The 25,080-nt window shown below is 39.9% G+C and overlaps 1 pseudogene; it reads left to right on the forward strand.

The window, feature by feature from the left end:
• Positions 1–527: 527 nt before the first annotated feature.
• LOC150006570 (CCA tRNA nucleotidyltransferase 1, mitochondrial-like) overlaps positions 528–25,080 on the forward strand; it is a 41,213-nt pseudogene continuing 16,660 nt past the window's right edge.

Below are 25,080 nucleotides of genomic sequence, written 5' to 3' on the forward strand. Positions count from 1 at the left end.
TCCCTCCCAAGATAGCCATTCCCTGGGCCTGGAATAAGCTCTGTCCCTGCCCAGTCCCTTCCCTCCTCTTGTAGGAACACCCTCACCCCCACCCCATCCCTGCTTGAGGACGGAGCCCTGGAAAAGCAGAGCCCACCACTGCCTGGCAGAATAAACGCGGGGCACCGTTGTAGACGGGCTGTCGCTCTGTCCCCAGCTTCCACAGTCAGCGCAGCAGCCACCAACTGACCTTGGCCCCTGGAACGAGTGAAACCCGTACTTGAATGACAGCTGCGCACAGAATTTTGGAAAGAACCTACATTGGGGCTCTTCGTCCTGCGAGGTGACGGGCGGAAGCCTTTCAATTCTCCCGCTTTCTCACAGTCCCACCCTTCAGGGAAGGGAAAGCGAGAGGCTAGTATTAACACTCCAGCTGCCCCCACAGCGCAAGCCCCAGGGAAACCCCAATCCCCTAGGCGCTTTTAACACCAGACAAACCCAAGTTCACTCTTCCCGAGTCCCAACTGCATCCAGGACGACCGAACAGAATGAACCCTTCAGCTGCCGACTGCAGCTACCAACACGCCGGACGCTGCAGGTCCGGGCCCGGGGGGTGGAATAGGCACGCTTGCCTCCACCCACTCCGCCGACCTGGCAGTGTGGAGAGGCCCCCACCAGGCTTTCTGGCCGCTGCAGCCGCGGCCCCGGCAGGTGAGCAGGAGAGCACTCACAGCAATGGCACTGACGAAGGTGGTCTTGCCCCGCACTGCAGCCCCACGAGCGTCAGCTCCATTCCTCCTTCCAGAAGAGCCAGCGGAACCAGTCCAGCTGCAGCAGACTAGCGACGGCACGAGGGCAGCCGGGACGCAGGACGGGCCGGCGGCGGTGGCTTCCAAGCTGCTGGACTCTAACCGGGAATACGCAACCGCTCCTCGGGATCCTGTCCGACACTCGCTGATGCTGGCGTGTGGCTTTGGCCGGAGCCTTGAGGATCTTTCCCCACGCTACTCCACCGCCTGCTTGGGCGCCCAAGTAAGCTGAGAGGCCCAGCCGGCCAGGCGCGTCAGCCGCCTGCAGCGCCACCTGGTGGGCCCCGCCTGCAGTGCCTGGGGCCAGTGAGTCGCCCCTTGGCTCCGTCTACCAGGCAAGCCCTTTCATTTATTAGTGTTGGTTAATTAATTCTTTCCACCATTGTTCACTGACCTCCTACTTTGTGCAGAAATACTTCCAGACTCAGGGCGTTCAGTATTAAAACCCCCCTGTGCTGCGTTTGTGGTAATAGCGAAAGATGGAAGCCACAGGTGCTTATTAGTAGGGAACTGATTAAATCAACTATAGCATGCCTCCTAAAGGGAATACTATGCAGCTATAAAATAGATGAGGAAATTCTCTATGAACTGATATATAATGATGTCCAGGAAATACTTTCAAGGAATAAATGTAAGGTGTAGCCTCTGTATACAATGATACTTTTGGTACAAATGGGAAAAGAAGACTATATATGTACCTATGTGCAAATATGTTATATTTGCCTAAGGAAATACTGGAAGACTAATAAAAATGGTTTTTTATGGGAATGGGAAAAACTGGGTAACCAGAAGCAGAAATGGAAATGAGACTTCTCTAGATACTTTTTTACATGATTTTGACTTTCAACCATGTAAATGATTGCCTGTTTAAAAGTTTAACTTAATTAAAAAGTCAATAAAATATTTGCAAGGCGTTTAAATTAAAAAGATCCCTGCCCTCATGGAGTTTACATTCTATTCATGAGACATGTAATATAATAAAGTAATAAAATATATACTGTCACATAGTACTGAGCTTTATAAAGAAAACTAAGCAATATGAGACAGGAGTGGCTACTGTTCTAGTTAGGGTCAGACTAGACCTCTCAGCAGGGGTGGCACTGGTTTGGGAAGAAGTAAGAGGGTCAGGCACACATCTAGAGGGAGCACATTCTCAGACAGAAGGAATAGCAAAGACCCAGAGGGAAGAGGGGCATGGAATGCTGTAGGAATAGAGGAAGTCAGTTGGGTTGCTCAGATAGATAAGGCAGGGGGTGGGAAGGTATGTGAATGGAGAAAGAGGCAGGTGCCAAATGAAGGAAGCCATGTGGCCTTAATTTTTTTAATTGCCATTTTATTTTATTTTTTAATATGCTTTATTGATTATGCTGTTACAGTTGTCCCAATTTCTTTTCCCTTTGTTCCCCTCCACCCAGTGACCCCCTCCCTCCAGTTGTCCATGCCCATTGGTGTGCATATAGTTCTTCTCAACATCTTCCTATCTACTCCACTCCCTCCCTCCTACTATGTTTCTTAATTCCTGTACCATCTCCCTCCCTAACCCCCTTCCCCCTCCCAGCTGACCTCCCCCCAATATGTTCCCCATACCTATAATTCTTTTCCCACTCTAGTTGCCTACTTAGTTTGCCTTTGTTCCAATTCCCTAGCTTCTGTTGTTGGTTGTTGTGATACAGTTTTCATTTTAATGTTTATAGTTTTGATCCTCTTTCCCCTAAACAAGTCCCTTTAACATTTCATATAACAATGGTTTGGATCTGATGAACTCCTGCAGTTTTACTTTGTCCTGGAAGCACTTTCTCTGCCCTTCTATTCTGAATGACAGCTTTGCTGGATAGAGTAATCGTGATTGTAGAGTTTTGCTTTTCATTACTTTGAATATTTCTTGCCAGTCCCTTCTTGCCTGCAGAGTTTCTTTTGAGAAATCAGCTGATAGTCTTATTGGGACCCCTTTGTACATAGTTCTCTTCTTCTCTCTTTCTGCTTTTAAGATTCTCTCTTTATCCTTAATTTTTGACATTTTGATTATAATGTGTCTTGGTGTGGTTCTTCCTGGGTCTAGTGTTTTCGGAACTCTCTGTGCTTCCTGGACCTGAAATTCTATTTCCTTCCCCAAGTTAAGAAAGTTCTGCTTCATTATTTTTTCACATAATTTTTCAATCTCTAGTTCTTCTTCTTTGCCTTCTGGCAACCCTATGATTTTGATATTGGCCCGCTTATAGTTGTCCCATAAGTTTCTGATCCTCTCCTCATTTTTCTCACTTTTTGTTTCCTCTTTCTGCACTGGTCGACTGTTTGTTCCTTCCCTAGGTTCCGATTTGTTGATTTGATCCCCAGTTTTCCTTCCCTGACCACTTGTTTCGTATGTGTTTTCATTCATTTCATCAGGACTAGCCTTCATTCCTTCCCCATCTTATTTAAGATCTGCTGTTAGGTCTGTAAGCTTTCTTATAACCAAAGCTCTGAACTGTGCCTCAGAAAGATTTCCTATCTGCTGATCTGTTAGGCCATATATTTGCTGTCTGGTCAGCTGTGTGATTGGGATCTCTATCATGATCTCTGCCATCCTGACAGTGTTGTGTTTACCATTGCTTCCTGGGTGGGGCTGTCACATCTCCTACGCTATAGGGGGCAGAGCCCTGTGCACTCATCACTACCAGGTAACCCGTCTCACCACGCTGTGGCATTTTGTGTGTGGGGCCGGGAGTCCAAGATGGATTCTTGCCATTTATTCTCTGCTGAGAGACCAGGAGCTTCTTCTTCCATTCCCCAACCCCTCTGGCCTTCACAGTCTGAGGCAATGGGGGGTGGTCTGCCTTCCCCAGGATTAGAATCACAAGCTGACAGGTCTGGTCTGCAGCCGGGGGTGCTTCCCAGGTGTTTCTTGCCTCTTTTTAAATATGGGTGTCTGTGTTTACCACTGTCCCACCACCATCGCCGCAGCTGCCGCCGCCAGCACAGCTTGACCTCTCTGCCCTGGCTTCGCCCCTCCTACCCATCTGGATGAGCACCACTTGTTTATAACTTCATATGTTGGACTTCCATGTAGCTTTATTTTCTGGAACTTCTGGTTATTTCTGGTTTTGTAGCAGATGTATTCCTTCTTAGTTGTGGAGGGAGATGGAGCATGTCAATCTAGGCCTCCACCTTGGCTGGAAGTACATGTGGCCTTAATTTGATTTTATTCTTGCTGTGATGGGAAGGCAGGAGAGTGAGCCAATTTGACCATAATGGTATTAAACTTGGAATCAATTACAAAAATACCCTGAAAAATACACAAACACTTCAAGGCTAAATAGGATACTACTAAACAGGAAATGAGTTAACAATGAAATCAAGAAATAAAGAAAAACGTAGCTTAAGACAAATTAAAATCAAAACACAATGACCCTAAATCTAAGAGACACAGCAAAAACAATCCTAAGAGGAAAATTCATATAAACAATTTTCCCTTACACCTAAAGAAACTGTAAAAACAACAAGTGAAGCCCCAAGTGAGCAAAAGGAAGGAAATAATAAAGAGCAGAGCAGAAATAAACTTAATAGAATATAAAAAAAAATACAAAAGATCAATGAAACCAGGAGCTGGTTCTCTGAAAAGATAAATATGATTGAAAAACCTTTAACCAGACTCATCAAGAAAAAAAAGAAGATCCGAATAACTAAAATCTGAAATAAAAGAGAAGTGACAACTAACACCACAGAAATACAAAGTATTATAAGAAAATATTACAAAGAACTATATGATAACTAGTAAAAAAATCTGGAAGAAATAAATGAATTTCTAGAATGGTACAACCTTCCAACAGTGAATCAAGAAAAAGCAGTAAATATGAACAGACTGATGACTACCAATGAATCAAACCAGTAGTCAAAAGACTTTCAACAAACAAAAGTCTGGGACTGGATGGTTTCACAGGCGAATTTTAACAAACATTCAAAGAATTAAAGCCTATCTTTCTTAAACTATTTCAAAAATATTGAAGAGGATGGAAAGCTACCAGGCATATTTTACAAAGCCAGCATTACCCTGATTCCAAAACCAGATAAAGACATTACAAAAAAAGAAAATTATAGCCAATATCACTGATGAACCTAGTTGTAAAAGTCCTTAACAAAATATTACCAAACCAAATTCAACAATACATTAAAAACGATCAAGTGGGATTTATTCCTGTGATGTAACATTGGTTCAATATCTGTAAATCAATTAACGTGATACACCACCTAAACAAAATAAAGGATAACATTATATGATCATGTCACTAGATATAGAAGAAGTATTTGACAAAATCCAGCATCCATTTATGATAAAACTCTCAGCAGAGTGGGAATAAAGGGAACGTACCTCAACATAAAAAAGGCGTATATGACAATGCAGAGCTAACATTATACTCAACAGGAAAAAGCTAAAAGCATTTTCTTATTTTAAGATCAGGAACAAGGCAAGGTTATCTGCTTTCACCACTTTTACTCAACACAGTATTGGAAGTACTAGCCACAGCAACTGGACAAGAAAAGAAAGGCACCCAAATTGGAAAGGAAGAAGTAAAACTATCATTATTTGAAGATGATATGATACTGTATATATAGAGAACCCTGAAGATTCCACCAAAAAACTTCTAGAACTGATCAATGAATTCAGTAAAGTAGCAGGATACAAAATTAATATTCAGAAATCAGTTGCATTTTTACACAATAGTAATGAACTATCAGAAAGAGAAATTAAGAAAACAATTCCATTTACAATTGCATCCAAAAATAATAAAATACCTAGGAATACATTTAACCACTGACATAAAAGACCTGTACTTGGAAAACTATAAGACATTGAAAAAATAAATTGAAAAAGATACAAATAAATTGAACCATATAGTGTGCTCATAGATAGGAAGAATTAATATCATTAAAATGTTCATACTTCCCAAAGCAATCTATATATTCAATGCAAATCTTATCAAAATATGAATGGCATTTTTCACAGAGCTAGAACAAATAACCCTAAAACTTGTATGAAAACACAAAGACCTCGAATAACCACTGCAACCTTGAGAAAGAACAAAGCTGGACGTATCACACTACCTGATATCAAGCTATACTACTTAGTCTATAGTAAGCCAAATGGTATGGCACTGACATAAAAACAGACACATAGATTAACACAACAGAATAGAAAGCCCTGAAATAATAGCGTGCCTAATCCATGACAGAATAGAAAGAAAATGCAATGGGTTAAAAACAGTCTATTCAATAAATGAATCAGGGAAAATTGGACAGATACATGCAAAAAACAAAACCAGACCACCTATGTACACCATACACAAGAATAAACTCAAAATGGATTAAAGACAAATGTAAGACCTGAACCCATGAAACTCCTAGAAAACATAGACAGTAAACTCTCTGGCATTGCTCTTAGTAATGATTTTATGGTATATCTCCTTAGGCAAGAGAAACAAAAGGAAAAATGGAAACAAATGGGACTATATCAAACTAAAAAGTTTTTGCACAGAAAGAAGACCATCAACAAAATAAAAAGAAGACCTACTGAATGGGAGAACATATTTGCCAATGATACATCTGATAAGGGGCTACTATCCAAAATTTACAACTCAACACCAGAAAAATTATAAAAATTCCAGTTAAAAAGTGGACAGAGGACCTGAATGCACACTTCTTCAAAGAAGACATACAGATGATCAAGAGAGATATGAAAAGATGCTCAACATTACTAATCATCAGAAAAATGCAAATTAAAATCACAATGAGATATCACTTCCTACCTGTCAGTCTGGCTATCATCAATAAATCAACAAACCACAAGTGTTGGAGAGGATGCAGGAAAATGGAAACTGCTGTGCACCATTTGTGGGATTACAAATTCGTGCAGTTACTGTGGAAAAGAGCATGGAGTTATCTAAAAAAAAAAAAAAATGGAACTGCATTATGACCCAGTGATTCCAATTCTGGGTACGTACCTGAAGAAATCCAAAACATTAATTTGAAAAAATATATGCACTCCTATGTTTATTGCAGCATTATTTATAATAGCCAAGATATGGAAGCAACTCAAGTGCCTATCAATAGATAATTGGATAAAGAAGTGGTACATATATTCAGTGGAATACTATTTGGTCATAAAAAAGAATGAAATCTTACTATTTGTGACAACATGGATGGACCCTGAGGGCATTAGTCTAAGTGAAATAAGTCAGAGAAAGACAAATACCATATGATTACAATTATATGTGGAATCTAAAGAACAAAATAAACAAACAAAACAGAAACAAACTCATAGATACAGGACACAAACAGGTGGTTTCTAGATGAGAGGAGAGTTGGGGGCTGGGTGAGAAAGAATTAAGAACTACAAATTGGGGGTTGGAATATTGCTTCCACCTACATGGCCACCAAGTGCACTTGCTCTTGCACCCAGCTTGGACATTTGGTTGATCTTCCAAAAAATAAGCCGAACATTCAAAGGAATCCTAGCTGATATGAAGTTTGGAAGCCAAGGAGTACAGAAGATGCTTCACAATAAGTGGTAAGGAGATTTTATAGGTGGACTGGGAAATACCCCGGGCATGGCACCTGCATCCAAGGAGAACCTGGTCAGAGATCACAGCTTTGTGGCTCCCTCCCCTTCCAGGGCTGGGAGCAACTTGGATACACAAAGTTGAGGAGATCCAGGCTACACACACACACACACACACACACACACACAGTGAGCAGCACACCCAGGGCACCGCCCAGGCTCTTTCCTGTTGCTTCTTCGACCCAAAGTCCTTTCTTTTTTTCACTGACACCAGCTTTAATAAATGTACTGTCAACCTAAAATACTCCCCTCAGCCCAAACTAAGTATAGTGGGCAAAAGTGCTTTGGTCAGGTGTGATATGCCTTGCACACCTTCCTCCAAAGAAGCCTTTTTTCCCCCCTAATGTGGGACGTTTAAAAATTAAACCCTGCCTTTTGTCATCTAGTGGCTATGGATTGAATGATGCCTTTTAACCCTGTTGCCAAATCTGTTGCCCCCAGAATACAACATGGATGCCACCATGTTTAACTGAGCATGCTGTTGTCTGGGAACAGTCAACTGACCTAGCGTCTGCAAGATCTTTCTCCATGTGGGAAGGCCATCATCCCCTCCATGCTGCCACTCTTATTAGGGATTTCTGGACCCAAGTGTAGGTAGGATGATGACCATGTCCAGCTTGAAGCAGCTAGAGGAGCATGAGACCTTCGCCCATTGTCCTTTATAAGATTATAAAGGGTCTTAAGTCTGTGATGGAGGAATTGTTATGGAGCAGGGGTTCCCCCCCAAATAAATAAATAAATACATTTTTTAAAAAGGGGGGAGGGGAGAGGCTCAGACTGGTTGAAAGAAGGTAAAGGGACTAGACAATTAACATAGGTACCACCCATGGACATGGATAACAATGTGGGGATTGACTGTGGGGAAGGGTGGAAAAGGGGGAAAAATTGGGACAATTGTAATAGCATAAACAATAAAAAAATTTTAAATAAAAAAATAATAAATGTACTGTCAAAATCACCTGGACTTGTGTTGTGAAATATTTCCTACACAAAGTCTGCCACACATTATGGCAGACCTGCTCTGGCTGGTCATCAGCCAGTAAGGATGTGATTTGATGGTTGGAAGTTTGAGTCCCATCCCCATGACCACCTACAAAGGAAGAGGGTCAGGAGATTGAGTTCAATCGCCAATGGCCAATGATTTAATTAAGTATGCCTGTGTAATAAGGCCTCCACAAAAAAATAAATAAAAGGATAGGGCTCAAAAAGCTTTCAGGTTGGTGAACATATGGAGATTCAGGGAGAATAGTGTACATGGAGGGGGCATGGAAGATCCATAATCTTATCATATGCATCTTTTCCATCTGGCTGTCCCTGAGTTACATGCTTTTATAATAAACTAGTAATTTAGTAAATAAATGTTTCTGAGTTCTGTGAGCTTCTCTAACAAATTAATCAAGCCCATGGAGTTGGTTGTTGGAATCTTTAATGTATATCCTGTAGATCAGAAGCACAGATGAGCACCTGGACTTGTGACTGGCATCTGAGGGGGTGGAGGTGGTTGAGGAGGAGGCAGTCTTGTAAGGCTGAGCCTGTGGAATGTGTTGCTATCTTCAGGTAGATAGTGTCAGAATTGGGTGGAGTTGTAGGATATTCATCTGGTGTTGGAGAATTGCTTGGTGTGAGGGAAGAAAATCCACACATAATTGGGTACAATATCCTTATTCTGTAACAAATTATCACACATTTAATGGCTTAAAACAACACAAATTTATTATCTTATAGTAATAGAGGTCAGAAATACAAAACTGGTCTCAGTAGGCCCAAGATGTTGGCAGGGCTGGAGCAAGGAAGCTTCTATATTTAGTAACATTTTATTTTTAACAATAATATTTAAAGTGGAGACATTTATTTTTACATTCTTAAATGTTCTCTAAGTTTGTTACGCTTCTAGAACAGAAGAAAATATGGGAGCCATATGTAGATTTTAAAATATCTAGTAGCCACATTAAAAAGTATAAAGAAATATGTAGAATTAATTTAAATAATATTTTGTTTAACTTATTGTAATTCATATTAAAAATGTATAACAAAATATTTTATATTCTTTTCTTTCAAATTTGTCTTCAAAATTCATGGTGGGCTTTATACCTTTGGCCCACCTCAGACTTGATTTGCTGAATTCTAAGTGCGCAATAGTCACTCTGTTGAAAAGCAGCTATTATATTGGACAGCACAGTTCTAAAGGGCACTTAAATACTTTATCTATGTAATTCATAAGGGCTCAAAATTTAAATATTCTTAATTTTTACCTTTAACTTACACTTAATTTTGCATCACCACTGATCAATTTGTTTACATGTCAAAGAAGATCTACATGTGGCATCATTTGTCTGTCTCCCTTTAAACATTGCTGGGTTTTACATCAGTTGAAGATCAGTATGTTTAACTCATTGAAGTATAAATGAAGCTCATTTTTCCCCTTTACCTGAAGTTTATTCTGTTAAGGAAAATATAAGTGCTGAAAAGTAATTCAGGTTCCTGTATTTTAGTTCAAGGTAGCTATTCCTTTATATATAGCTTAAACAACTTTGAATTGTATCTTTGCACCATCCATCACAAACAATTTATTTTAATAACATTTAAATCTTTATTGATGACTTGGAAGCATCTGGTTTTACTGGAGCTGGGCCTGTTAGCTCAGTGGAGAAAAAGTTATGTTTGGGAATCAGAGATTGCTGGTTGAGGCCATAGACTCAGAATATAACACCAGGACCTTCCCATAAATGCAAGGCTTAGACAAGACTCTATAAGGCAGGACAGGTGAGAGCAAATGGGTACACAACCCTTTCAGTACTGCTAAAAACAAGTCAAAGTTCATGCTTTCAAGTTGCCTTTTGATGACATTACTTTTATATTGAAAAAAGGCACATAGTTTTGATTTGTGCCCAAACTGTCCCAGAGTACATTTTGATAAGTAAAAATTTGTCTGCAAAAGTAGAGTAAATAATTAGTAGAATGCTTAATATCAACTTGTGATTGCTTATATAATAGTTTAACAATCACTGCTTATCATGCGAGGACGCAGCAAGTGGTCTCCATTCTTTGATGATATGCTGCTAATGGATAGTGTTTTTCTCATTCTTTAGAATATGCATTACCCGTGGTGAAAATTGAAGTTACAGGACTCAGATTGATCTTTTCCTAGGACTGTTAGTTTTATGCTACTAAGAAGTGACGTGAGTACTTAAAGAAAAGTCATCTTTTATCCATGATTTTATTCATGAAATAATGCGTAATATTCACTAATGTCGTTGGTGGAGTAACTTGTTTCAGATCAGCTCCTTTATTGTGAATAACCAGAAAAATGGGATGAAATACACACACATTTGTGTAAAGATCTCACAGAGGAAAGAAGCTCAGGAGGGTGAGAAGGACATTTGATCTGACTCTTTCTCCTTAAGATCTTTGCCAATTACTAAGCAGACTGAGAGCTGAACAATGAGCTAGAAAGCAGCAACTGCAAAGTGAACTGGAGCTGGATACAGTTCTCAGGAACTGAGGGGTGGGTGTATGATAGAACAACTGGAGTTCAGAGTCAAGAGAATACAAGGTGCCCAAGTAAATACACAAGTATTTCAGTTTGGACGCCAGAAGAGCTACATCTTGGAAACAAGGGTGTCAGAAATAAATTATGCTCACAGAGAATGAGGCCTGGATCAATTTATAGTTTTATTACAGGACACAGCCTTATGTGAGAAGCAAGAGTTAAGTTCTCCCTCTCAGAAGATAACATTATCTAGGGCCCCCAATTAGGTATAATTATATATACAGAATATGTAGCATTAAAAAAAAATAACCAGGAAGATAAAAAGTCAGATACTGACTGAAAACTAAGAGAAAAGGAAACAGACACCAAAAGAGACTCTCAAGAGATCCAGATATTGAAATTTATTAGGCACAGACTTTTAAATAACCTTTTTAAAAAAAGAAATCAAGAGAAAAGATAGTTTCAGCAAAAATCCAAAATAATAAAATAGTATATAAAATGATAGAACTAAAATAATATATTATCTGAACCCAATAGATGAATTCAAAATTAGATTAAACAGAGGTAAAAATATTGTTAGACAACTAAAATATAACTTAGAAGGAACATTTCTGAGATCAGCCACAGAAGGATAAACAGTGAAAATTTCATAAAATACCATAAACAAAATATTTTAAAGATGTTAAACAAAATAGTAGAACTTGTACCCCAGCAAAAATATTAAAAAGATCACAATCAAGTTAGAGTTTCCATTAAATGTGAGGTTGATTTAGCATCTGAAAATATACCCATGTAGCTCACCACATCAATAAAATAAAAGATTAAAAAATATGATCATGTTAGCATTTGCAGCAAAAACATTTGGTGAAACCAAATTTATTTATTATTTAAACAATTTTTAGTGAAATAGAAATGAGACAAACTGTCTTAACCTGATAAAGTATATTTCCAAAATCTTATTGTTAACAAGTCAAAATGAAATTAAGAAAACAATTTCCTTTCCAGTCATCAAAAATAACAGAATATTCAGGTAAATTAGACACAGGAATTACAAGACTTATTCATTGAAAAATAGAAAATATTATTGACAGAAATTAATGACCAAAATAAATGGACATTCCATATTCATAGATTAGAAGACTTAATATTTTAAAGATGGCAGTACTCCCCAAATTGTTTTATATATCCAACACAATCTGTAATAAAATCCACCTTTTTTTTTAGCAGAAATTGGCAACTGATTTTAAAATTCATATGAAAATGCAAGGGAGCCAGAACTGCTAAAATGACCCTGAAAAATCAAAATCAGAGCACTCCCATTTTTAGTTTCAAGACTTGCTGCAAAGCTACAATATCAAGACCGTGGAACTAAAATAAAGAGAGACATATAGATCAATAGAATAGAATTGAAGCCCATGAAAAAATCCTTGCATTTATGATCAATTGTTTTTTGACCAGAGTGCAAAAACAATGCATGAAGAAAGAATAGTATTTTTAACAAATGGTGCTTGGGCAACCAGATTTCTACATGCAAAAGAATAAAGTTGAACCCCAACCTCACATCATATGAAAAATTAACTCAAAATGGGTCAAACGGCTAAATTTAAGAACAAAAAAAAATATGTAAGACTCTTGGAAGAATACATAGGGGTAAATCTTCACAATCTTGGGGTAGGAAGAGCCTTCTTTGTTATAACACTAAAAGCACACACTACAAACTTAAAAAAAAATAGACTTCACCAAAAACAAAATCTTTGACTTCTGGTCAAGATGGAGGCATAGGTAAACATGGATTGCCTCCTTGCACAATCACATCAACATTACAACTAAACTACAGAATAACCATCACTCAGAACCACCAGAAATCAAGTTGAATGGAAGTTCAACAACTATATAACTAAAGAAACCACATCCATCCTGAATGGTAGGAAGATGTGGAGACTTGGAGACACAGTGATGTGGAATGGGCTGGTACCACACCCACATGTGGTAGATAAAAATCTGGGAGGGATATCTCAAATCAAGGGGTCCCAACTTCACACCTGGCCACCCAGCCCAGGGTTCTAGTGCCACAAAAATAAGCCTCCATAACTTGTGGCTATAAAAACGAGTGGGGTTTGAGTTGGTGAAAGGAACTACTTGAGTTCCAAGCAGTTCCTCTTAAAGGGTCTGCACATGGGCTTACTCAGACTCACTCCCTCTGAGCTCTAGCACCAGGGCAGCAGCTTGAAGGGCACCAGTAGCATATGGGGAGGAACTAAAGTGTCTGGCAACAGGACAAGAGCTGGAGGCAAAAAGTTGTACAGAGGCCATTGTTCCTTTTCTGAGCCCTCCCCCTCCCAGAGAGCCAGAGAGCCAGCAGGCAGGTGCCATATTTGAGACTCCATCAACCTGGCTTACATGATTTGCTCCACCCTGGGGAATCCTTGAGGCTCTGCCACACCCACCTTACAGCTCACCCAAGCTGTTAACAGTAGTTTTCCATGTGAATGACTGGTCTGGCTCTGGCTTCACATGTTCTTAAACCCTCTCAAACAAGCAACAATCAGGCTTATCAGGCCTCCAATATCTCTAGCTAAGCAGCCCCAGGCTCGTCACTAGCAGCAGCCAGCTTTAGATCACAGTTTGGCTTCACCTGGGAACCTTCAAGCCCAGCACAAGTAGCAGCCATCTGCAGACTGCTTTGTAGCTCATGCTGGGTGGCCCCAGAAGGAACACAGGTGGTGGTTGACCCTGATCTGAACTACCTGGGAAACCCCAGAGCATGCACACCCAGTGGACAACTACAGACAATGTTGGAATACCACCGCCCTGCCTCTACAAGGTGATCCTCCACAGAGGGTGGAGATTGGTGGTTAATGGTCACTGTCAGTTCTTGCAGCTGACTGACCTGGCTAAATCCCTTCCATTGACCTGCCAATAGCAATCAAGGCTGAACTACAAGAGGGTGTAATAAGCCCACATGAAGGGTGCATCTTAAGTGTCCAGCTTGGGTGATAGGGATGCTGTACCATTAGACCCTACAATATCTACTACATTAGGCCATGCTACCAAGACAAGGAGTCATGGCAGCTCTACCTAATACATAGAAACAAACACAGGGAGGCTGCCAAAATGAGGAGACAGAGAAATGGTGCAAATGAAAGAACAGATTAAAACTAAAGAAGAGCTAAATGAAATGGGGATAAGCAATCTATCAGATGCAGAGTAAGAAACACTGGTTATAAGGATGCTCAAGGAACTTTGCACAAGAACAAAAAAAAAAGATCCAGTCAGAAATGAAGGATACAGTAATGGAAATAAAGAACAACTTACAAGGACTCAACAGTAGCAATGGATGAAGCCAAGAGTCAGAGCAATTATATGGAACCTAAGAAAACAAAAAACAACCACTCAGAACAATAAGAAGAAAAACGAATTAAAAAAAAATGAGGATAGTGTAAAGAGCCTCTGGGACAACTTCAAGCATACCAACATTCACATCATATGGGTGCCAGAAGAAGAGAGAGAACAATGAATTGAAAACCTATTTGAAAAAATGATAAAAGAAAATTTCCCTAGCTTGGTGATGGAAATAGATATACAAGTCCAGAAAGCACAGAGAGTCCCCAGAAAGCACAGAGAGTCCCAAACAAGCTAGATGCAAAGAGGAGCACACTAAGACATATCACAATTAAAATTCCAAAGGTTAAAAATAAAGAGAGAATCTTAAAAGAAACAAGAGAAAAGCAGTTAGTTACCTACAGGGGAGTTCCCATAAGACTATCAGCTGATTTCTCAAAAGAAACTTTGCAAGTTAGAAGGGATTGGCAAGAAATATTCAAAGTGATAAAAAGCAGGAGCCTACAGCCAAGATTGCTCTACCTAGCAAAACTATCATTTAGAATGGAAGGGCAGATAAAGAGCTCCCCAGGCAAGAAAAAACTAAAGAAGTTCATGATCATCAAACCATTATTATATGAAATGTTAAAGGACTTATTTTTTAAAAAAGATCAAAACTATGAACAATAAAATGATAACAAATACATATATCAACAATTAAATATAAAAAACAAACTAAGCAAACAGGAAGAACAGAAAAAGAATCATGGATACAGAGAGTGTTTTAATGGTCGCCAAATGGGAGGGGTGTTTGGAGGAATGGGTGAAGAGGTGAGAGGATTAAGAAATACAAATTGGTAGTCACAGAATAACCATGGGGATATAAAGTACAGTACAGGAACTTATATGCATGACCAATGGACATGAACAAAAAAGAGGGAAATGCCTGAAGGAGTAGGGGCTACTGGGTGGGGGGTAAAGGGGAAAAACTGAGTTGACTGTAACAGCATAATCAATAAAATATAATTTAAGAAATATTTGTGCTGCAAAGCATACCATCATAAAAGTAAAAAGGTAACTCAAAGAATGACAGAAAATATTTGCAAATCTTATCTGGTAAGAGACTTTTATAACAAATATATAAGAAACTCTTACAACTCTAAAATAAATGAGAAACAATCAAATTCAAAAGTGTAATAAGGATTTGAATGGACATTTTTTTCCAGAGAATATGTACAAATGGACATTAAGCACATGAAAAGTTGATCACCATCAGTAGTGATAAGAGAAATGCAAAGCCAAACCACAATGAGATACCAGTTCACATGCATTATGATGGCTCTGATCAAAAAGACAGAAAATAAGAAATATTGGGGAAGATGTGGAAATATGGGGATGGGCAAAGGTAGGTTTACTGTACCACTGTGACCTTGTGTTGAGTAAATGAAACTATCATAATAATTATAGCATGCATGTCTTTTTCTATGTGAGCACTATAAACATACTTTTGCCAACCCTGTATTAGAAATTAGAGCCCTCATGCCATGCTAGTGGGAATGTGAAAATGGTGCCACAGCTTTGGAAAAACAGTTTGGAAAAAACAAGTTAAACATAGAGTTACTGTATGACCCAGCAATTTCGCTCTCAGGCTTATGCCCAATAGACATGAAATCATATCCAAACACAAAAAAAATTGTACATAAATCTTCATAACAACATTACTTAGTCAAAGCTGTGGTACCATTTTCAATTGAAATAAACAGACTATGGTGATGAAAAAAGAATGAAGTATATATGTATGTACTTTATTTCAACAAATAATAAAGAGCCTCTGGGGAGTCGTGCCAGTGCCCCATGGAAATGATGTGATGCATTGGGTGGGATGTGGCTGCTGCAGGGGTGCCCTGGTCCTCCCTGATGGCCTGATAGACCAGAGGAGAAGCCACCCACTGAGATCTCTGAGACAGCTATTCCAGAATCATAACATGGAGCACAGCAGTAGGTGCGAGATGAATTATCAATCTTTGGGGAAAAGCTGAGTCTGGCAAGCAAGGGAATGTGAGAGGTGCTGACAGCTGAGGGAAAAATCAGGCAACAGCACAAAAGTAGAGTGCAGAAAATGCTGAATTCCGATGATCTGCTTGGACTCAAGTGTTGTTGGGAAGGCTCCGGTGTCATCAGTGGTTGAGGGTGACAAGAATGATTGCCAGGCAGCATTCCAGCAGCTCCTCCCACCAGTGGTGATAAGTGGCTCCTGAGCTCTTCTGTGCTCCAACGGCCGACTTCCCTGCCTGGCCTCTCTGCCCTACCCTCCTATCAGGTTCCCTCATATCACCTCAGAAAACAATGGTTTGCACCGTTTCAGAATCTGCTCCAAGAAACCCAAAGACAAGAGTGTGGTGCCATACTTCCCAGGGCCTTCCTGCAGGCACACAGGTGCACCCCCAGCCACCATGGGACTCTCTGGGCTAAGAATCAGGCCAAATAAAATTCCTCTACTTTCCCCACCACTTGTCAGTCAGGGACCTTGTCAACATGGCTCCTTCCCTCAGGGGAGAAAGGCAGGCAAATCAGTCAAGATAGGCAACCCACTACTTCCATGTGCCTCCACAGGAGCCCAGCTGTGTTATCCCAAAGAAGAAAAGACAGAGAGATAAATATTAACTTTATGCCATTTAATCCTCAGAAAGGCCCCAAACACCAATAAGATGAAGAAGCTGAGACTTAATTAGGCTATGGCCAAATTCACACAGCTAAAAGTGGGGAACCAGGCCCAGGGCTTTCAGATCTCACAGATCTGATTCCCTGTGCTAGTGATTCTCACTCACAATATGGCCCATGGGCCAGAAGCATCAGTATCCCCTGAGAATTTGTTAGAAATGCAAATTCTCAGGGCCACCTTAGACCTGCTGCATCAGAAACTCTGAGGGTGGGGCCCAGCCACCTGCATTTTAACAAGTCTCCCAGGGGAACCTGATGGCCACTCAAGGGTTACACCCATGTCCTGTACCATGCTTTCTCCCGATGGGAAGGTCATTTTTTTTTTTTTTTTTGGAAGCTCTCCATGTCATAGTTTTGATTTACCTCAATGTCAGGGAACCAATGCAGATTTTTTTTGTCTGGCAACCAGAAAAATATGCAAGGTAAAGATGGGATTTCTGACATGCTTTTATTACAGATATTACAGCATTCATGCTTGCCCTCCACCACGTGTGTGCGTTGAACCACCAGTCGACCGCCAACTGTGCTCCCTCCACTCGCCGAGCACATCTCACCTCTTGCGGTGCAACTCACCACTTGCTGCACAAACCTCACCGCTCGCTGCACAACGCTCCCATGGGGGTTCTGCCCCTTATATACTATGCATAGACAAAGCTGGCTACTAGCCAAAATATGACATCAATGCTTATATAACGGTCAGTGCGCTGTGTGTGTATATCTAATTATTATCTCTAAGCAGCCCACGCCTGGGCAGCTGGGGTGAGGGTGCCTGACAGACTCTATTGTGCTCACACTCCATTTGTCTGTAGTTTATTGAAAGAAAAATAGGCACCCACCAGGCAAAACTACTTTCTGTTGTAGGCTTGGGACTTGGTCTAGGAGTCCCAGGCATGGCTCAGATAACAAATTTGTTATTAAAGGAAATTTACCTACTCTCCGTGTCCCAACTTATATGGGTGGGTGGTGATGGGGGGAGTTGGATAACAGCAAACAAGTCTTACAATGTTGCTATGGGACATTTGCTGCTCAGGAAATATGCGCTGAGTGGATACATAAATCTCATTGATCGAAGGTTGGGACATCTCAGTACTGAGTTTCTTAGTCTCTCTGTGTGTTACATGAGAGATTTAAGCTAATAGATACAAAAATGTTTTGAATAGCAAAGAACATAAACACATTATTCTGATGGGTCATTTGGAGCAGCAATATAAGTAGAGCATAGTGGTTAAATGTTGGCTAAAAAATAGGACTGTCTGGTGTGTGGTGTAAGTTGGTGGTCTAGTTTCATTTTTTCGCATGTCCCTGTCCAGTTCTACCAGCACCATTTGTTGAAGAGGCTCTTCTCACTCCATTTTATGTTCCTTCCCTCTTTGTCGAATATTAGTTGACCATATAGACCTGGGTTTATTTCTGGGATCTCTATTCTGTTCCACTGATCTATATGCCTGATTTTGTGCCAGTACCAGACTGTTTTGATTACAGTGGCCTTGTAGTGTAGTTTGATGTCAGATATTGTGATTCCTCCTACTGTGTTCCTCTGTCTCAAGATTGCTGTGGCTATTCGGGGTCTTTTTTGATTCCATACACATTTTTGAAGTATTTGTTCTAGGTCTGTGAAATATGTCACTGGTATTTTAATAGGGATTGCATTGAATCTATAAATTGCTTTGGGCAGTATGAACATTTCAATGATGTTGATTCTTCCCATCCATGAACATGGTATATGCTTCCATTTATTTGTATCTTCCTTAATTTCTTTCTTCAGTGTTATGTAGTTTTCTGAGTACAGGTCTCTTATCTCTTTGGTTAAGTTTATTCCTAGGTAGTTTATTTTTCTTGTTTCTATAGTAAATGAGATTTTTTTCTAGTTTCTATCTCTGGTATTTTATTGTTGGTGTACAGAAATGCCTTCGATTTCTGAATATTGACTTTGTACCCTGCTATTTTACCAAATTCACTTATTATGTCGAGTCATTTTTTAGTGGAGCTGTAGGGTTTTCTATGTACACTATCATGTCATCTGCAAATAATGACCGTTTTACTGCCTCTTTTCCAATTTGGATGGCTTTTATTTTTTTTCTTGTTCGATTGCTGTGGCTAGGACCTCCAAGACTATGTTGAATAGAAGTGGGGAGAGTGGACATCCTTGTCTTGTTCCTGATCTCAGGGATGCTTTCAGTTTTTGTCCATTGAGTATGATGTTGACTATTCCCATTTTGTTGAGTGTTTTTTATCATAAATGGAGGATGTTCATAGCAGCACTATTTACAATAGCGAAGTGCTGGAAACAGCCTAAGTACTCATCTGTAGATGAGTGGATCAAAAAATTGTGGTACATTTACACAATGGAATACTATGCAGCAGAAAGAAAATAGGATCTCCTTCCATTTGTGATAACATGGATGGAACTAGAAAGAAATATGCTTAGCAAAATAAGCCAGGCAATGAAAGAAAAATACCATGTGATATCACCTAATGCAGAAGACTAATGAACAACATGAACAAATGAGCAAAATTGAACCAGAGGCATGGAAACAAGGAACAGAGTAATAGTCACCAGGGGGGAGGGGGGAAGGGAGAGAAAGGGGGTAAGTAGGGGAAGGGTTTGGTAAAGAACTAGTTTAAATAACCCATGGACATGTACAACGAGGTGGGGATTGACTGTGGGAGAAGGGGTGGGCTGGGTGGGGGGAAGCAATTGGGGAAAAATGGGACAACTGTAATAGAAAAACAATAAGTAAATCAAAAATAAAAAAAATAGGACTGTCTGACAGAGTCATTTACTAGCTAAGTGACCTTGGGCAAGTCACATAACCTCTGGCTCTCAGTTTTCTTATCTGCAAATGAGAGAATAGTGACTCTTATGAGAGATCAAGTGAGTTAATACCTGCTGTTTGAATATCACTGAGGAATTTTTTCTGACTTGTCCATGCAGAATTAGGTTCTCTCCCCTGAACTCAAACAACAATATGTTCATGTGACCATTACAGTGGTTGCCACTGTGATACAGAATAAAATAGAAATGCCCTGTTAAATTTGAATTTCAGATAAACAAGAAATAATTTTTAATTTAAGTATGTTTTACACATTGTGTGGGGCTCATACTATATTATAAATATTCTAAAGTAAATTTACAAGTTTGAATTTAACTGGGCATTTTTAAAAAACTCCTAAATATTTAACTCTAATTTATCACCCCCCTCTATGTCTTACTTAACTTTATGTCGTCAGAACCCAGCAGAGTTCCTGGTGCACAGTAGGTGCTCAATGAAACTTTAATAAATGGATGAAGAGGAACTACTTCCATGAAAGACTGTACCTCCCCTCATTAAGGAGCAACAAGTATTTTGTTGTTGTTCTAACATAGTTACATGACTTGATTGTAGACAGGCTAAATTTTTTCTACAGAATCCAGTGATCTGAGTGAGGAACTTTTGCTTTCTAATTAACACCTGGAAATTATAAGGAGTCTAACTGTGCTCAAATTCTATTCTGCTCATGTATTTTTTTCCAATATGACAATATTAGAAAACAGAGCCAGACATAAGTATTTTACATTTCTAAAGAGATTTCCAGGTACCTTATATTGGACTAACAACAGGTGACACAAAGATGGATAGGACACAGTTCATGTCCTTCAACAGTAGGTTTTATGGCCTAAATGTTAAAGTTAAAAAAGACAATAAACACAGGAAAAGTGCTGGCATTGAACTAAGGGAATTGGGGCCTAAGGAGAAGCACACATTACTTCAAAAGAGAACATTTTTCTCTTTTCAAAGTAGAGAAAATGTTCCTTGTTGTGCTTCAGGGGTCTGCATCATCCTCTCAGAGCCCAGGGTGATATAGTTCAGGTCTGTGGAGCTCTTCTCCCTCCTGAGACCTTGAACACTAGGCTACTTCACTGAAAATACATGAGTCAAACCCTGGGAATCAACTTTATTTGGATTAAAGTTTTCTTTTCTTTTTGAGTAGTGACAAACCAATCTTTGGAAACTAGATTCTTTCTTAGCTCCATCATATCAGGAGCCCCTTTGCTGTCAAGCTTTACTTTGTAAACGCCTATGCCATTTCAAAAATATTTTGATCTTGGATTTTATTGACCATACAAAAAAGATAGAACATGGCAAAACCACCAAAGAAGAAAGGGGGAGGAAAGTACCCATAAGAACGCAGGGAGCTTTTCTTTGCTTTGCCATCAAAACTAATAAGCAACCTCATCCATGCTGTCCCAGCTGCTCATAAAATAGAAGAACTTATAAAATAAATAATTGGATTTATAAAAGGCCTTTACCAGGGAAGTCATTGCATGGGGCTGAGTCAGAGATTACAAGCATGAAACATGAATCCGCCCCTCAAATGAAGCCATATGTAAAGAACCGGGATGAGTTTCAGAGATCAGGAAATGTGGTGTGGTTCTACTTAGGGAGGGCTTAATGCTAAGAGGAAAGAGAATCATGGACAGACACCGAGATCTTCAAACTTCCCAAGACATTTGTTCTTTTCCCCCCATTACTGAAGTCTGTCATTATTTATCTTCTGATAAAATGTGAAGCTTTGAAGGACTCAAATCTAGTTAATTCTCCAAATATTTTAAATTCCATTACCTAAGATTTTAATGGATAAATAAAGGAGAAGCAGAGAAATATTTCCTTGGCTGAATAAAATCACAGACGTTTTAACCTGGAAAGGTTCTTGAACAACTGATTTTCTTTAAAAAATAATTTTTGAGGGGTTCTATTACAGTTGCCCCCCCACACACACTCCCAGAGTCAATCCCTACTCTGTTGTCCATGTCCATGGGTCATTTATACATGTTCCTTGACTAGAACCCTCCCCTTCTTTCCCCTGTTATCCCCATCTCCTCTGGTCACTGTCAGTCTGTTCCTTGTTTCCATGCCTCTGGTTCTATTTTGCTCCTTTTTTTGTTTTGTTCATTAGGTTACCATAGGTGAGACCATATTTGATCCACTCATTTACTGATGGGCACTTAGCTGTTTCAAGTACTTGGTTATTGCAAATAATGCTGCTATGAACATAGGGGTGCCTTGGTTCTTTTGAATTCGTGTTTTGGGATTCTTAGAGTACAATCCCAGTAGTGGAACTGCTGGATCAAAAGGCAGTTCCATTTAGATTTTTAAAGGAAATTCCATACTGTTTTCCACAGTGGCTGCACAAGTCTGCATTCCCACCAACAGAGCATTAGGGTTCCCTTTTCCCCATATCCTTGCCAGCACTAGCTGTTTGTGAATTTATTTGATAGCCATTCTGACAGATGTGAAGTGGTATCTCATTGTGGTTTTAATTTGCATCTCTCTGATGGCTAGTGACACTGAGCATCCTTTCATATGTCTATTGGCCATGTGTATGTCCTCTTTGGAGAAGTATCTACTCATTTGATTTTTTTCTTTCTTTAAAAGAAAAATTGTTTATTCATGTCCTTTGCACATTTTCTAAGATTTTTTTTCTTATTGGTCAACTAATGATTTTCCGTTGAACAATTAGATACTTGTTATATGCATTGCAAGTATTTCTTTCTCCAGTTCGTGGTTTCTAACTTTCTTTTTTACATTTTATACTCTGGAATTTTTAATGTAATCCATGTATTAGTATTTTATTCTTATGGCCTTTGGATTTTAGGTATTGTTTAGAAGGACCTTCTGCCTCTAAATATTCTTTTTAAAAACATTCTCTCATATTGAAAGACATTTTTGTATATAAATCTCCAAGTCATTTGGAATGAATTTGATTTTGAATTATAACTTTTTCTTTTCAGTTGTCCCAACCATTTATTAATGAATCCATCATTTCCTCACTGCTTTTCAGTTATCATATATTAAATTCCCTTAAGTATTTGGGGCTACTTTAGGACTGTCTATATTATTCCAGTAAATTGTCTGTCTATTCATCTGCCATCATCAAACTTTGTTAATTATTGTGGCTTTGTGAAACAGTATCATAATTTAGATCCTAATGGTATAATCAATATGTATTGAGCAACTGTTACTTTGGTTAAAAGAGACACAAAGAAAGTTTGGACTCCACCTTTGCCCTTTTGAAGACCAGAAAGAGGCTGCTGCATGGTAAACTCTGACTCTCTTCTTATCATGGAGCTCAATGACTGGCTCCATGCTGGCTGTAGTGGCATGTGGAGAACACTAGTAGAAGAAATGGGGGAGTTGTTGGGAGTGAAGAGCAAGATCCAGTTCTGGCTCTCATCCCAGGAGAAGTATCTCTGTCCCTATCTAGAAAACAATGGGGTTCTTATATATTTAGGGAACGGCCCTTGTCCTACATGGGAGGATATTTGGTGGCCAGCAAACCCTAGTGGGCAAATGGCCGCTCCCCCTGAGCGAGTAAAACTGCTCCTGCCTAAAATAACTTTCAGCAAAGGAGCTCCTCCCCTGAATAGCCAGCCTCTCCAGTGCAATCCTCTTCTTCTAACACTGAACCAGCCACAGGCCTTAAGTCAGGAACCCCATGTGGCTACCAGAGTTTATAGCCTAGGAGCTGATGTATCTAGTGTAGATCCAGTAGGGTGGCTAGGTCTTCACTTAGTGAACAACTACTCCTTCCCTAGAAAATCTAACTGCCCCCACCCAGACCTCAGAAACACCTCAGAAAAGGCCCCAGAATGATCCAGCCAAGGTAAAAGTTTTTAAAGTGTTAGATCTCAGAGAAACCTTAGAGATAGAGACTGGGTACGGAGACGCAAATGCTTTGGTAGAATGGGTCAAATTTACCGTTAAATCCCTGAATAAAAGCAACTGTTATGCTTGCACCACAGGGAGACCCCAGGCACAGGCCGTACCATTTCCACTAGGCTGGGACTCTGACCCCTCAGGAATGGCCTGTATGCTTGCTCTCTACCAGGATGAGAATGCATGGGGAAATGAGACTTGCAGAAGCTTGTCTCTCCTCTTTCCCTCTATAAGGAGTAATGAAACTCAATCCCTCCCTCCATACTCAGTGGGGCCCATGAACTACTTACTCTTCTTGCCTCTCTAGGCGGGAAGCGAATTCGGGTACCCTTGTGGGAGAACTCCTAACATGCACTCATACCAGAAATGCAAACCACCTTCACAGTGGGGCCGGCAACTATATTCCCCTACGAATCCCCAGAGCAGATGTCTGGTGGTATTGTGGGCAAAGGAGTCTCTGGAAAATCCTACCTGACAGGTGAAGTGGAACCTGTGCCCTGGTTCAATTGGCTATCCCATTTACCCTAGCATTTCCAAAACTGATCCAGACTGCCCCTGTTAGGAAAAAGAGGTCAATGGCACCTGGTGGACCTTTGATCCTCATATCTGTATTGATGCCATTGGGGCCCCCAGAGGAATTCCAGATGAGTTTAAAGCTAGAAATCAGAGAACAGCAGGGTTTGAGTCAGTGCTCTTCTGGTGGTCAACCATTAATAAAAATGTGGATTGGATAAACTATATTTATTATAACCAACAGAGGTTTATCAATTATAGTAGGAATACTATAGAAGGAATTGCTCAACAATTAGATGCCACCAGTCAAATGGCTTAGGAGAACAGGATGGCACTGGATATGATGTTGGCAGAAAAGGGAGGTGTATGTGCAATGCTCGGGGGACAGTGTTGCACCTTTATCCCTAATAATACAGCCCCTGATGGATCTATCACTAAGGCTCTACAGGGACTAACTACCTTAGCAAATAAACTAGCAGAAAACTCAGGTATTGACAATCCCATAACAGGATGGTTAGAAAATTGGTTTGGCAACTGGAAAGGAATGATCTCATCAGCTCTCGTATCCCTCGTAGTGGTAGCAGGCGTCCTCACAGCTTTAGGCTGTTGTATTATTCCATGCGTCAGAGGTCTGGTTCAAAGACTAACTGAGACTGCCTTAACTAAACAGATGCCAGCAACTTTTCATAATCTCCTCCTCCTAGAGGCCAAGGGGAATCCTAACTATGAGGAAGAAAGTCGAGAAATCCTCCTTAGATTTGAAGGGATAAATAGAATGGTTTGAGTAGTCAATTTTCCAAAAGAGACAGGGGGGGATTATAAGAAACAAGGATAGAGTGACTCCCAAACCAGGAGAAAGTCATTAGTAACAAAGGGCAAATGTAATTAAAGGGTTTCAAGGGCAGATGTAATTAGAGGATCTCTGAGAAGGCAGTTGACAGCATTAGCATATTCACA

This window comes from Furipterus horrens, unplaced genomic scaffold (genome assembly GCF_987537825.1).
Source record: "Furipterus horrens unplaced genomic scaffold, mFurHor1.1.pri manual_scaffold_6, whole genome shotgun sequence".
NCBI classification, from domain to species: domain Eukaryota; kingdom Metazoa; phylum Chordata; class Mammalia; order Chiroptera; family Furipteridae; genus Furipterus; species Furipterus horrens.